We start from the raw sequence: 16,184 nt of genomic DNA on the forward strand, positions 1-16,184 counted from the left end.
GGGACCAAGTGCTTTTGACCATCCTTCCAAAAGTAATGCCCCTTTCACCCTAGTGGGGATGCATCCATAGTTACTGTGGCTGTGGGTGGTGGAAGGATAAAAGGATGGCCCTAAGAAACTTCTTTTCTGGTGATCCACCAGGTAATATGTTCCATGCAAATTTTTGTAATTGTATCGCAGCACATAGGAACTGTCTTATACACCACTGTAATGCAAGCACCCAGTGTAGCACCCTCATGTAATATCTTGTTAGGGGTACTAGAGTTATGGAAGCTGCCATAGATCCCAGGAGTTATAAATCCAACCTTGCTTGAAAGTGCAGTGGTGCAGCTGTAGCATTGTGGCCTCAGAACAAGAGGTTCTCCAGTTCGATTCTTGACTGGTGTGCCTTGTTTGCAGAGTCTGCATGCCCTCCCTGCGTTCATGTGGGTTACCTCCAGATGGTCCAGTTTCCTCCAACGTTATAAAGACATGCATCTGGAGCATTTCTCCCCAGGTCTCTGCTGAAAATTGGCTTCATTCCAAGTTGGACTTTCCCGGTAAACAAATGTTAAATAAATAAAATAAAATAAATTGCTGGTGAGGAAGGAAGTGAGAGGATCCAATACGCTTGACGCTATAAGATATTTATCCTTGAGTGAGGTAAGCTTACAATTTGAGTCACCATGTTCAGACAAGCACCAAACTACTGGACTTCAGTGGGGAAGAGTTGAGACTTGGCATACTTCACTGTAATACCCAGTTGAAGACATAGCCAGAGAAAGTACTCCCTAGTTTGGATCAGTAGAGGCTTGGTGGGAGCAGAGATGAGCCAGCAGTCAAGGTATAGAAACACTCAGAATCCCAGCAGTCTCAGGTAAGCTGCAACCACTGACATGCATTTGGTGAAAACCTTGGGGGCTGTGGTGAGACCAAAGGGCAGTGCTCTGAATTGGAAAAAAACTGGCTCCCAGCCAGAAGTGAATAAGCCACCTGGATCACCTGTTTATTTTGCTGTGAGCATCCTGGAGTTCTGTCAAGCACATCTAATCATCCTTGCACAAAAGCGGCAGAATGGACTGAATCATGACCATTTGGAACTTGGAACAGATGACATACTGGTTTAAGTTAATTAGATTGAACATAGGTCTCCATTCCCCATTTTTCTTTGGCAGCAAAAATAACTTTGAGTAACTTCTGAATCCTTGTTGGTCTGGGGGGGGGGTCATTTGGATGACTCTTTGGGCCAGCAGTTTTTATATTTCTACGGCTGCTGCATTTCTCAAACTGGATGTCAGGAAGTTTATAGACTGATCAGGGGGCTGTATGGAAAAGGGTATATAATCTCTGGAAATAATCCTTTGCACACAAGTGTCTTTGGTGCTGGCTGTCCAGGTATGTGGATGCAAGGATAAGCACCCCCCCCCCCGAAGACTGCCTCTGGAGTGCAGCAGTTGGGCAACCCTGCAAGAGCTCTGGTAGGTTTTCTGAGGGGGGACCGCTGAAGCCTTGGTTTTGTGGACCTCCTCTGCCACAAGGGTGTCTGTTATTGAAGTTCCCCCTTCTGCCACATGGGGACCTGTGTCTATAGAAGTCATAAGAATAGCCCTGCAACTTACAGCACCACATTTTCCTACCACCTCTATGGTTCTTGGAAAAAGTGTCCTTTGAAGTGTAGAAAATCATATCCGCATAGCAAATAAATGCCTTCCTATCTTGTTTACTCTTGGATAAGTTTTTTTCAGCCTTGGGGCCAACTAAGGTACAGCCTTCAAAAGGCACATTGATGAATAATGGCTTGAAAGACTCCACAAAGTCACAGAGGAGTATCCAGGTATGCTATCTTGCAATTATTCCTAAACCAGCAGCTCTCAGAGCTCCTTCTGAGGCATGGGAAAAGAGTCTTGTAGAGGCATTTGACAGGGACTGAAGGCCAGTTGCAAAGAAACAGTCTTCTTGTCCTCCTCAGACATGGACCCAGAGAGGGCATTGGAAAATTCCTTGATCAAATGTGAAATCTTGTGACATGTGCCAAATAGTTCAGTGACCTTAGATCGAATGTCACTGATGCATACACATGCTTCCCTAACCTGTCAAACACCCTGGAGTCTCTACTGGGAAGATTGACAGTAGAACTTTGTTCAGCAAGTTCTTTCTTGGTGAACACTGTTGCTTGCTCCAGTCAGATGCAACAAGGTATTTGTCAAGTCTTTTAGGAATCACCTGAACTCACCCTGATGATTTTACTGGGGACAGAGAGATGACACAGTAGGCAGAAGCAAAGATGTACACTGTAATCCTATGCAGTCAAGCCCCTGTTCTCCTGCGTCTTCCATTTTCTTTTTGTTAGGTAATATTAGGAAGGACAGATCCCTTCTGTCGCTCTCCCATTCTGGATAAAATACAAGAGTCTTCGTAGGTTCTGTTCAAGTAGCTTTATTTTATACAAACACATAATTACTTAAGGTTACTGACTAACTTGTATACAAACTAACAACTGCATTAATGCATACTATCACTGTGACTGCTCTTACAAAATGGCCCCACAGAGTGCACGTGTCTGGGATTTTATATGTGCACGTAAAGCCTTGACACATTTCTTAAAGATACAGTCCACATCACTTGCACTGTGATCCACACCTTCCATCTATGATTGTTATACATATGCTGTAAGCTTCAGCAGAGTATATAGTGTATAGTTCCCTTTGTCACTGCACTTTAAGGGGATAAGGGAGAGACTGCAATTATCGCTACAGCATTCTATCTCAAGGACAAAAGAGAAACCTAGACTTCCATCATTCCTTTCCTGTCACACCATGGACAGCCTATGGCTCACAGTCATAATGCTGATCATTTGATTCAAATTATTACATAGGCTAAAGAATACAGCTCTAATTCTGGAAGGACAGGTCTAATGTTAGCAGTCTCTTACATGCACACACGACTGCAAGAAAAAGGAGCAAATGCTAGAGATGTAATAAAGCATTCATCCACCCTTCCTCTACTGACCCATTCACTCCCTCATTTCTTGGGAGTGAGATCCTGCCATATCATTAGTGACATGTGCATTTTCCTTGTGCTATTCTACATGATACTTGTATGTGCTCTTTTCTCTCAGTTTTACCTTCACTGCTATCTTTGCACCTCATGGTTCTGACACCATGTTGCTCTCCCAATCTGGATACAATAGAAGAATAGAGAATTCATACTTGGCTGACCTGTCTTACTGATGCTGCCCCTCCAAAATGTGACCGATAAGAATGAACGCAAATTCAGTTTGGTAAGGATTCTTTTTTTAATTTATGCAGGGAAATGTAATTTGGAAACTGAACAAATTTTAACAAACTGGCAGCAGTGTAAGCAAGGATGGCTCACGCACATCATATATATAATCCTGTGCACGTAACCATCAATAGCATACTACTCCAAGGTCCTTGCTGCAGAAAAAAGCAGAGTGCATACTAGCAATAATGCCAAACAGGATGGGCACTGCAGGGAAATAATATTCCAGCTAGGGGCGCTTTGAGGCCAGATTCCACAGATTAGGCTTCTCCACTTCTGGAAGGTCCATTACTTCCTTGTAACTTTTACCCTGTTAGATATGCTTGTAACTACTGTTGCTGCAACTACTTTTCTTCCATCATCTTGCTTATTTAACACAGTGGTTTAGCCATTTACCAAGGGTAATCAATATGGCAGCCTTCTTTTGTCCCCTCCCACTGAATAAGTGCTTCATGGTTTATATTTCTGGGAATCAATGGCCTTATATTTATCAGGCCCTCCTCATACATTAATACACTGAAGGAGAATGTTCGCTCTCCAACATGGTTTTCTTTCATGTTGTGCTCATTTTCTAAGTGATAGTGTCACCCTCCAATCTCCACTACAAGCTCCAAAGATACAGCAACTGCCACCCTTTTGCCCCTGTGATAGGGCATCATGTGCTGGCTATTCACTCTTTACCCATCTGGCTCCTACACTGACCAGATATGTTACTTGAACCTAGGATTCCTTGGTCAGAGTCAGGGCTGCACCGGTCTGTGCCATAGAGATAGCGTATTCATTTATTTTTTCATAAATAAACTGTGCTAAACTCTCCTCCAAATTCGCTCTGTCTTTACCACCATTAAACTTTGTCTGTGCCTTCTCTAACAGCAACAATCACAGTTCGAAGCCCACTGCCATTTCAAGATTGTACTGCAAGTCATACGTTTTAAGGTATTCCCCTGCATGGGGACTTCTCTTCAGGTGAATAAAGCATTAAATGCTAAAGCATTAAATGCTACCCACAGCTGGCACTGTTTAATAAGCTATTTATGAACTATCTGGGAATCAGAACAGTCTCTGTGGCTCAAACTGGAAAGCATAACCTTAGCAGATGTCCAGGAAGTAAAGTCAAATATTCTCTTTCAAGTTCTTCTCAGCATTCCAGGAGCAGATGATGGGTATTGTGTTCTCCATCAATCCCCTTGACACATGGCACTTGCTGTTGCTGCCTACAGATTTTTCTGGATAGTTCAGCCATGCAAAGCCAGTAGCCCCTGGACTAGATCTGCAAAAAGTCACAAACTCTACTCACAACACAGCCACCTTTGGGAAAAGGCAAGTCGAGTTCCAAACATACATAACTGCAGTCAAAAACAGAATTCTATACTTCTTCCACGTTCCCAGCCCTGGGAAGTTGTCTGTTCATGGGAGAAGGAAAGAAATCCACTTATGGAAAACCTCATTGATGGACGATGTCCAAAAACACATCCCTGTTAAGCATCCATTCATGGAGTTAAGTTTTGGAACTGCTGAGTGTATCTGTCAAAACATTCATGCTGAAGGGAATGTATACTGCCTTAAGGGGTATCTGTAATTTGACAGCCAGCTCCCACACCTATAGAGCTAGCCTGCACAGGCAAGATCTGGTTCCCTCCCTGCTTGTTTACATACCAGAGCACTGTCATGCTGTCTGTTATAACTTTTAAGGGCCCTGGGGTGAAGAGAGACTGAAAGGCCTGAAGTGCCAAAAGTAGTGTTCCCATTTCTTTTATATTGATGTGATCTTTTCTTGAGGATGACCATTTGGTTTCTGCTTTCATGGCACCGAAGGCTGCTCCCCAGCCTGAGGCTGAAGCTTCTCTGTACATTTTTTTTGTACTGGTGGAAGAGGAGGGAGTGGGAAGCCTGGATTGGTAGAGAGTTGTTGAATCCACCAATTTCTTTCTTTCTTCTGACAGGGAAGAAGGGGAATTTCTAACTCCAGAGGGTGAACATGCTGAGTCCACACCAACCTTCAGGTACCATTGCCATTTCCTCATGTGAAATTTTCCCAGAGGGAGCATTGGGATATTGGAAGCCATAACGCCCAGGGTCCTGAGGAAATGTGGGACTGAGGAATGAGACTTTGAAAGAAAGCAGTGAACTGCTGGGCCTTCTGGGAGGGAAGAGAGAGACCTTCATGAGGTCTATTTGAATCCTTCATCCCAGGAAAATCTGGTTCTGTGTTGGGGTGAAGACTGCTTTTCGGTAGTTTATTCTGAATCCCGCAGAAAGAAGAATGCAGACTACACCACTGAGGTCCTGCTGTAGCAAATATGGACTGTCTGCTTGGGAAAAAAGATCGTCCAAATATGGGAAGATCTGGATGTCATGCAATCGGTAGAATGCCAAAACTGGTGCTAAGCATTTTGTGAAAACCGCAGGGGTGGTAGAGAGTCCAAAGGGTAAAGCAGAAAACTGAAAAAGTCCAGAAGCTACTGAAAATCTTAGATATTTCCTGTAGCTGGTATGGATGGGAATATGAAGACAGACATCCTGTATGTCTATTGAAGCCATGAAGGCTTGAGGTAAGATCAGGGGAAAATAAGGTTTGTAAGGTTAGCATCCTGAAAAAGGCTACCTTCAAGAAGGTGTTTAGGAAGGAGAGGTCTAGAATGGGTCTCCAGGGGCATTCCTTCCTTGCTACTGGGAATAACTTGGAATATAATCCATTTCCTCTTTGATGGGCAGGGATGTGTTGGATGTTGCCTTGGTCCAGAAGTGTTTGAAACACTGGTGGGTTCATAGGTTCATAGGTAGGTATTAAGCTATTGGCCCTAGGGCCTATATAAGCCTAGCCAAAAATGTACCTTGGCTTTCGCCACCCATGAAAATTATTGCTGAGTGGGTGGGGGATGCCCCTGAATGGTGGTAGTGATTCCCAGACCATGAAGTATCTCTTGTTTATGATGTAAAGTACCCAAGAGTCTTGAGTAATCTTTTCCCAAGCTGAGTTTGAGAGGGAAAGGTGAAGGGAGGAGGGGTAATGGGGTCCTGGTAGTCAGATGGACCCTGATCCGTCTGGAAGGGCTTGTTTAGGAAGTGGAGTTTGTTGCGGAGACAAAAAGATTGTGGCCCCTTTCCAGATTTCTTGGTCTTGGGCTGAGCTGGTCTGTACTGCGTTTTGACAAAGGCTGGTTTAGAAGAATAGTTTCTCTGAAATTCTAGGACAGGAGAAACTAGGAGGTGTTGTAGAGCTCATCTCCTTCTCCTGCAATGTTTTGAAGAGTTCCACAGCCGCAGAACCAAACAGGGCTTCACTGTCCAGGGGAAGATCGATCAATATGGATGTGATATCCTCTGGTGATGGTTGTAGTCTAAGCCAAGCAAATCTCTTAAGGACAGACCCAGAGGCAGCTGCCCTATTGAAAGCCTCTGTAGCATCATAGCTATATCTGACTGAGTGCCTGATGACCTGGGAGGTAGTAGCCAGCAGGGATGTAGCCAGGGTCTTGTTCTCAAATTTGGGTAGTTCTGAAGTTATTTTAGACAGCTGAGACAAGAGCTCCGAGTATTTTGCCATGTGGGTTTGCTAGTTTATTGCCCTAAATGCAAGGGTTTCGGAAGTATAAACTTTCTTACCTAGTCTCTCCAAATGCCTGCTGTCCTTGTCAGATGGTAGCAGGGAGGTAGAAGGAAAAAGTCTTGAGGATTTGTCAGAGGACACAGTGATGTGTGCTCTAAATTAGTACTTACAACCTGCAGGCAACTTATAAAATCTGTCTTTTTTTAGGTCCTGGAGGTTGCGAGTCAGGAGTCTTGCTTGAGGATGCAAAACCATCTAGGAAGGCTGGACGGATAGGGGGAAGAGCAGAGGGACTGAAAGTGTCCACTTGCAGTAGGTCATAGTAACGTTTTTGAATGTCTGTCATTTTAGTGCTTTCCCACTTTAAATGTTCCTGTATCTGATCAGAGTGGAATGATGAATGCTGGTCTCCAAAGTAAGGGAACATAGGATTCTTGGATGGACCTGTGGAAGGCTATGCTGTCAGCAGATAATGTGAGGAAGGATGCAGTTACACTATCCATGCACTGGAGCATGGTTTCAGTTGGAGGTGGAGTTTTTTTATTGTGTTTGTGGGAACAAGATTGAGGCTGAAGGGATATGAGTTGTAGGTTCAGAAGGAGAGGTGGGGGAGGGTGGGAAGAAATTGGAGAAGAGCGAAGGAAGCTGGCAGTAAGTTTGGCTATACATTCCACAAAGAAGGTGTTAAACAGAGAGGCTGTTTCTTGATTTGTAAATTAGGGTTAGGGCATGGATTGTCTTTACTGCCAGGATGAAGGAGGGAGGAGACAGTATTCCAGAATTTTCTAGGGTTGGTAGTGTGTTCAGATTGAAGTTTGGAGTAATATGTTTTGTGATCTCTAATAATTAGTTTTTTTTATGGAGTTGCATAGTTGCTTAAATTCTAGTAGAACATTAGATAGTTTATTGTTTTGGTATTGTTTCCACTTTTTATCTCTTAGGAGCAAGGTTTGTTTAGGTTCCTTTGATAGCCAGGGAGAGGTTACAGCTTTAATTATTTTGCTCCTGAGAGGAGCAAGGCTATTGAAGGTTCAGAAAGGTTTCATTAAATTAATTGATGGCATTGTCAAGGGGCAAAGTTTTTAAGATGTCCAGTCTATTAGCTTTAGCCGTTCTGAAAATATTTGCAGGTTGAAATTGGAGAGGTATTGAGTTTGTATGTAGTGAAGTTTTTGAAGAGGAAAGGGGTGCTAGTCTGCAAAGGCTGGCAGGTGGTCACTGAGAGGGTCAGGAACGATTCCAGTATTTGAGATTATAAATGACAGCACTTATCCTATCCACTCCAAAATACCTGAGCTGCAGTACACCATGTCTATCAGTGAAGCAGCAAATGAAATCTGAAGAAATTCTAACTAGAATGGAGGATTATATATATGGGGAGGAGCTTGAGCTACACAGCCAAGTCTTTAGAAGTGGCCAAAGTCAGATCAGAGACTCCCATCAGTTGACGAATGGATGAAAAAGACATCAGGTTGATATTTTATTTATGTCTCTCTAAAACTAATGTTATGCAAAAGCTAATTCTGTACATTAATAACAATAAATCCAATAAACAGATGATGGAATGAAACAGAGATGTACAGGATAAACCACATACAAACAGTGAAACAGTATTATTCACAGACAGAGGTTAGCACTTTCACCCGATAGGGCTTCTTCAGACCATAGACATTCACAAAATACAAATAAGTTTAAATACCATCTTTGGTGGGAAAAACACATATCTCTCCATTCTTAAAGTGATAGACCTCCATTACATAAACATATAAGAACTATACTATAAAATATACATATATATTTATAAGATATATACTGAACTAATTCATATTTTTCAATGTATATAGAAAACAGTATACAAATAATATGGGCATACATGCATAAAATGTATAAACATGTACACTGCATCTATAACATAGCACATTCAAGCATTAAAAATATGCCCCCTAATTGATCTTGAGCCTTCTCAACCTCAAAAAAGGTTTAATAGACACTTTGTCATTTAGGCCAGGATATTGACCCAACCTAAATCTCACAATCCATTTAACTTCCTGACCTTCAGTACAAGTCCTAATATCCCCACCCCTATGACTGGGGTGTATCTTCTTTATGATTCTAAAGGCATGGGTGGCATCAGTATCTAATATACGTCTCGACAAAGGACTTAATCCTGATCTGATAAAGGTGCTCACAGATTATATCCCTCAGCTTCTGATTAGTCTTGCCCACATAGAACATTTGACAAATCTCACAGGAGGCAAGATAAACAACATTTTCAGACATACAATCGGCAGATACTCGAAACATATACTTTAATGAATCAGAAGGATGAATGAAAACATTTTCAGTCAATAAACTCACAAAAATTACATCGTTCACAAGGAAGTCCCATGGACGTCAAACATCTCTGAACCAAACCTGTTTTTTGGGTAACACAGAATCCTCTAAGTTCAGCTTGTTCTTATATACAAATTGAGGGGCATCACCTGCAACCTCCGTGACTTCAGGGTCAACCATCAATACATCCCAATAAGCCCTGATAATGTCTTTAATCTGTCCAACACCCTTGGTGTAAAAAATGGGTAGCCTAACTGACCCAGTCCCAGGTTTGTCAACACCCTCCAGACCTCCCATGGAGTTCACCCTAAGCCTATCTTCCTCATGGGATGTATACTGATCAACATATGACTCTGAAAAATATGGAGCAGCTGCATCCAACCTCAGACTAGAGATCCCTGTCACACTCTTCTCAATGTCACCAGCCTCATATACCCGGGCCATAAACCTTTCACAAAGTTCTCCCAGCTCATAGGCAAAAACTACATTTGAGGGATTATATCTAGAAACCCTCATGGCTTGACCCCTGACCACATTCTGAAAAACGTAGCCAAGGTGCATGCTGTGTCTATGCAGGAGAACATTCTTATGACAAGATTTCTTGTACACACCTGTGTTCAACATCCCATTATCTAGTCTTTCCATATAGACATCCAAAAAAGGAATCTTAATATCTGAAAATTCATAGCTAAACTTCAGGTACTCACGAACATTATTTACTTCTTCTACAAAGGCAACCAACTCATCTGATGTACCAGTCCAAATAAAAAACAGGTAGTCTACAAAACGCCTGTAAAAAAGCACTGACGACACAACCCAATGTCTTAAACAAGAATTCTCTCTCCCAAGCTGCCATAAAGTGATTGGCATAGCTATTGGCACACGAGGTGCCCATAGCTACGCCATCTTGTTGTAAAGAACACTGTGTACCAAAACAAAACACATTATTCTCCAGTACTACCTCTAAGAAGGTCATAACAAGATCAATCACTGGCCCAGAAGTGTCGAACAATCCCTCAAATAGCCATACACCCTTTCCACTCCCTCCCTATTGGGAATGACAGTGAAGAGTGATTGAACATCCATGGTCACAAGTAGAAAATCCAAGTCACTAGGAACCTGCTTCATAAACGTATACAAATCAAGCAAGAACTGCTTTGTATCCTTCAAAATGTACTCATTAGCATCCACTACGGGTCTAAGGAATTTCTCTATATACATAGTAAAGGGCTCTGTAGACCATCCCCTACCCGAGACAATTGGTCTCAACGGTGGTCTCTCCCCTTTTGGGGAGACCCTGGATCACGGGTATGAGAGGGTCATCAACTGTCAAATACTCAAAGTCTCTCAGTTATAATCTGACTCTTCACCAGATCTTTTAATATGCAATGAATCCTGTTGACATGTTCAAATACAGTGCCACTGTCAATAGGACAATAAAACTTCTCATCACTCAATATTGATATCATAGACTCATTGTAGAATATCATATCCATGACCAATACACAACCACATTTATCAGTGGGCCTTATGGCAATGGTAGAATTATTATGCAGTCGTGTCAGAGCACTTCTCTGTGCATATGTAAGATTACTTCTCCTCAAGTTCCATGCACCACCCACAGACCTCCTCTTATAGAGGTCATTCTCAACCAGTTTACTAAACGCTGCCACTAAAGGGTGCATCACTGGTACATATTTACTTGGTTTCCTAAACTCCCTGGGACCAAGATTCTCTGGTCTCCCTTTAAACTCAATCTTCAGGGACAAATTCCTGAAGAACAACTCAAAATCCAGTATGGTCTCAGTGAAATCGCTATAAGAGGTAGGAATGAAAGTGAGGCCTTTAGACAAAACCCATCAGGAGTTAAGGTATAGGATGAAATGTTGCATATCAATTCCTCCCTGTTCTCTCCCACATTCTCTTGAGATTGTGGTTCGGTAAGGAATTAGCTAATAACTTCCGTTTCTGCCCGTCTCTGCTCATTGATCTTGTCCTTCCCTCCCTTTGTTCCAACCTGATAGGAAAAGGGTGGTGGGCACTAAAGCCATTCAAAACCTCTTTATCACCCTCACAAGAATGGCTAGAGGCACAGTTAGTTTTCTTTCTCACAACATCAGTATTTTGTATGGCTGAAGATGTCATACAATGTGTAACTACATCTGAGCTGGTCCCAGCTCGATTCTCATCAACAACATCTTTCAACACAGCTGTAATAACATTATCAGACCCAACAGAATGATCACCAACACTGGGTCCATTCAAAACAATGTTATTGTCATCATCACCAGAGGCTAAGTCATGAGCCCTAGCATTCATGTTATCATGCACAGTATAAACCTCACTGTTAACAGTTCGCACGATAGAATGATTCTCTACATCCACAGACACTTGCTGAGTTGTACCACAAGTAGGCAATTGTCCTGCTACATTATCAACCCTTTTACCAACAATATTTAATCTAGGCCATGTGAAGACATGGCTGTGTTGAAAATCATTAATGTTGCTCTGCAGCCTGTGTCTCTTTTGTTCGAACAGTCGTCTCTCATAAAACGATGCATTGCCCAAGTCTGTATTAATCTATTTGACCACAAAACTGCTTTTGAGAAGGGCCAGGCAAGGGCAATGCTTAATGTGAATAGGAAGTCTGTTCCAAGAAGGGACAATCTCTGAAACACATCTCTGTTTTTCCAGCACGTTTTGTTTGAGTCACTGACTAAATTATGAGAACAAGTGTTTTGGTATACTGACAAGCCAGAAGGGCATTAATGCCTGTGCTTGAAATATTTCTATGTACATATTTCTGTAAGTTTAGATCCCTGGATTGGGTGACCCTCATGCTGTTTGATTTGTGGATGTGTAGCAGCTCCATCAGGGCTAAATTTTGGACTGCCTTGTAGGTCAGGCATAGGTCACTCCTTAATTGTCAGTAGGAGACAGAATAAAGGGATAGAGCTTTTAGACTATCCATATAGTTCATGTTGTTTACACCCTATATTTTCATTGCGAGAAACCTCTGAGGTCACTCCAGCTGCTGTAAGTGCCTAGTCAAGTACATGCCAAATGGCACACTGTACTCGATTATTTGTGTAATGAGGGATGAGTACACCAAGACTGTAATTTTCTTGGATCTGGATGCCATACCTTTACTTATAAGTTGTGCCACATAAAAGGATTTCTTAACCGCTATGGACATACGGCAGTCAAAGTTCAGGCTACTATCTATTTGTGTACCTAAATCTCTCACCTCTGAGTCTAGTCTAAGGGGTGTGCTATGGCTGTTGTTATTTGCAGGGATATTTGACTTCCCAAAGGGTATGATAATGCATTGCATTTAGTTTTATGCCATGGTTCTGGCACCAATCAATTGTCTGATCTAGACCCTCCTGAGGGATGTCTACATATTTGGGGGATTCAATAATTGCCCCCAGCTTGCAGTCATCAGCAAACTGTCATCCAAAGGTCTTCCACATTTGCCTTGACTTCAATCCAAACAGGAGTGTTCCCAGTATTGATCCCCTGTGGCACACCACTAATTGGTCTCTTAATCGATCTGGATAAGCCCACTTTAATCACGTGTCCTGTCAGAGAGTGAATTGTCTATCCATCTGGTGATATAGGAATTTATGCCCAGTTTTATGAATTTATCTATATTACCTGAATGGGGAACAGTTTCAAATACCTTGGCCAGGTCGAGGAAGGCAGTATGTACCATCTTACCTCCATCAATGGCCTCACCGACTTTCTCACAGAAATCCACCAAATACATTAGGCATAATCTGCCCTTGATGAAACCAAATTTGGTCAGATGCAGTGTTTGGAGGTCTCCTCTTTCATTATTTATCAGGTCCATGATCTTTCCATGGCCTTACATATAGCACTAGTCAGACTTAGGGGTCTGAAATTTCCTGGGTCAGTAGATGGTCCCCACTTTATGCATAAGGATGACTGTTGCTGTCCTCCACTCAATCAGCACAAAGCTAGTCCAGATGCTGTGGTTAATCAGAGATCCTAATTGGCCTGAGAATTCCTTATTTAAGATGTTTAACAGACACCCTGGTACACTGTCAGGCCCCACTGAAGCCATGTTTTTAGCTTTAGGGAGTGCAGTGGCAACCTGTTCTTTGGTGATAACTGGCAGTGGAGTGTTGGAAGATTTTTTGGAGGGAGAACTGGGGGTGTTGAGGAGGTGAAAATTGAGCTGAATTTGTCAGCAAGCAGATTTGCTATGTCTTCCAGCCGAGTGTAGGTGATGCAATCTACAACTAATTCTGCACATTGAATACTGCCCTTAAGACTGCAGATATAACTGAACAATGTCTTATGGTTATCTTTTGTTCTGGAGGCTATTTTTCCCTCAAAGTCTGCTTTCAGAGAGAGACTTGGCTAGCACCCTGATTCGCTTGTTTAGACTAATGAGGGATTTATTTCTCTGTTATGCAAATTCCCTCTTACTTTGACAGAATTTTTTCTTTTGTTGTACAGCCTATTAATTATTAGGGGTCCACCAGTGTGGCTTATTTTTGCGGTCTGACCTGGGTTTATTTCAGTCTGGTACTGCTGTTTTTATGCATTTGTTTATATGGTCATACAGAGCTTGTTTGTATACCTCTAAATAGGTTTCTGTGCTTTCTAGATTTAGGGGCATTTGGAAACTAGCTACAGCAATGTCTTTCAGCTTTTCCTGGTTAGGGGTCACCACAGTGCATCACCTTATTAGCAGATTGACTGGCAGTGGAGTTTTTACAGTCTCGAGTTGCCAGCACAGTGCCAACCTTCACAGAAGGTACAGACACATACATGTACCTACCACCATGTCTTTAAAACTCACTCGACCGCAGGGAGGACATACAGACTCCACACAGAAGGTGCTCCAACCAAGACTCAAACCAGAGAACAACTTGCTGTGAGGTGACAACACTAGCCGCTACACCACCGCGGCAGACTAGCTTGGAAACTAGATATGCTTTCCCTTAAGGGTAATTTGTCTTAGAGAAGTTCTTAAAAGTTTTTTGGGATTAGGTGGGAGGAGTAGTTTTACCTTTATTTCAAGGGAGACCTCTTTGTGATCTGATCTTACCAGTGAGGACATAATACTGTGGGGGGGGGGGGTGCATCACTGTCCCATACTTGAGAGTACTAGATCTAGGATATTTGTTACCCTAGTAGGAGTACAGACTAGCTGCTCCAGAGCATTTGAATTTACAAAGTCAAGAAATCGTTGGGCCTGCATGTTAGTGGTTATAATATAAAAATCAAAAACGGTCGTAGGTAGTTAGTGGTTATGTATGCCTCCCAATTAATACAGGGCTAGTTAAAAGCACCCATGACTAGGGTATTGGGCTGAATTGGTGAGCGAGTCTAGTAACTTCAGGTAACATGTATGGGTTTCCTATTCATGGGGGGGGGGGACCTGTAGCTAGCAAGATTATGTTAATGGATTTTTACCATGGTTAGTTGGACATGGAGTAGCTCAAGCATCTCATATTATTTGATCAGCCTTGAAGTGTGCTTATCCTTTATGTAGGTAGATACACCTCCACCTTTACCGCTTTCATTTTCAGTGAGTGTTCAGAATGTATTAAAAGCACTATAGCTGTGCATTGCCAGAGTGATTTCTGTGGATATGAACCATGCTTCAGTAAAGTACAGTTTTGTACCTACCATAAATGTAGATGTTCGAGTGCTAATACAGCTGCAGTCATAACAGATGGGTTCTCCTGCCGTCAGGCGGGTCCTCAGTCGGCTGAATTCCAAAGTCTAGGTCCGGCGTCGGTTGTCGTCGCTTCCTCCCTGACGTCAGTGCGACAGGGGTATAAAAGAACCAGCCAACGCCATTTTCTTCAGCCTTTCTTGCCCCAGATGTCAGGTGCCCCCAGAAGGAAGGCAATACATAAAATTATGTAGAAATGCAATGCAATATAATCAAAAAACAGTAGTTGCAAGCAAATACACCATAAAAGAATACCCCTAGAGGGGAAGGAGGGAGAGAAATCTGGACTGCAGCTGTATTAGCACTCGAACATCTACATTTATGGTAGGTACAAAACTGTACTATGTTCATAGTGCATACAGCTGCAGTCATAACAGATGGGTAGAATCCCAAAGCTAAGAAAGGGGTGATAGGCACTAGGTGGAACTAGGAGGAGCCAAAATGCCCTGCAAGACTGCAGTGGCAAAGCCTGCTCTAGATTTGGAGTATAATGGTAGGTTGTAGTGTTTGGAGAAAGGTATGCACAGAACTCCAAGTGGCTGCTTCCAAAATATCCTTGGTAGGAACTCCTCTGAGGAAGGCTGCAGAGGTGGCTGTGGCCCTGGTGGAATGAGTTCTAATGTCTGTAGGTACAGTTTTGCCATGAAATGAATAGCAAAAGCATATGCAGTGGGCTATCCATTTTGAGATTGTCTGTTTGGAAATTGGCTTTTCTTGAGCTCCTACCGCATAGGCCACAAAGAGCTGTTCCGATTTTCTGAAAGGTTTTGTTCTGTCCAAATAATAACGCAGTTGCCTGTGGATGTCCAAGGAATGTAATAATCTCTCCCCTTTGTTTTGAGGATTGGGATAAAAAGTAGGTAAATGTATGGCCTGATTTAAAGCTACCCTGGATACCACTTTAGGCATAAAGGACGGGTTGGTTCGTAAGGGAACTCTGTCCTGATGGAAGATGATAAAAGGCTGGACAGCCATGAGAGCCTGTAGTTCTGAAACTCTACGAGCTGAAGTGATAGCCAGAAGGAAAGCTGTTTTCCAGGACAAATATTGCAAATCTGATGAGGCAGCTGGCTCCTGATGAGGCAGCTGTCTCAAAAGGAGGCAAAGTCAGTTTTTCCAGAATGAAATTAAGATCCCCAAGCAGGTATTGGTTGTTTCCTTGGAGGTCTTAAATTCTTAGCCCCTCTGAGGAACTGTCTTAAGAGAGGGTGAGAGAATAAAGGAGGATCAGTGTTGTACTCTGCAGAAATGGCTGAGGCATGGATTTTGATGGAGGAGAACGAAAGTCCACTGCCTAGCAGTTCAGTCAAATATTGTAGTATTTGA

General features: G+C 42.5%; 1 protein-coding gene across 4 annotated transcripts in view; it reads right to left on the reverse strand.

Annotated features, from left to right (window-relative positions):
• GRN (granulin precursor) overlaps positions 1-16,184 on the reverse strand; it is an 891,963-nt gene that overhangs the window by 517,262 nt on the left and 358,517 nt on the right. The gene's annotated exons all lie outside the window — the stretch shown is intronic.

This window comes from Protopterus annectens, chromosome 13.part0 (genome assembly GCF_019279795.1).
Source record: "Protopterus annectens isolate FY-2018-M chromosome 13.part0, PAN1.0, whole genome shotgun sequence".
NCBI lineage: Eukaryota > Metazoa > Chordata > Ceratodontiformes > Protopteridae > Protopterus > Protopterus annectens.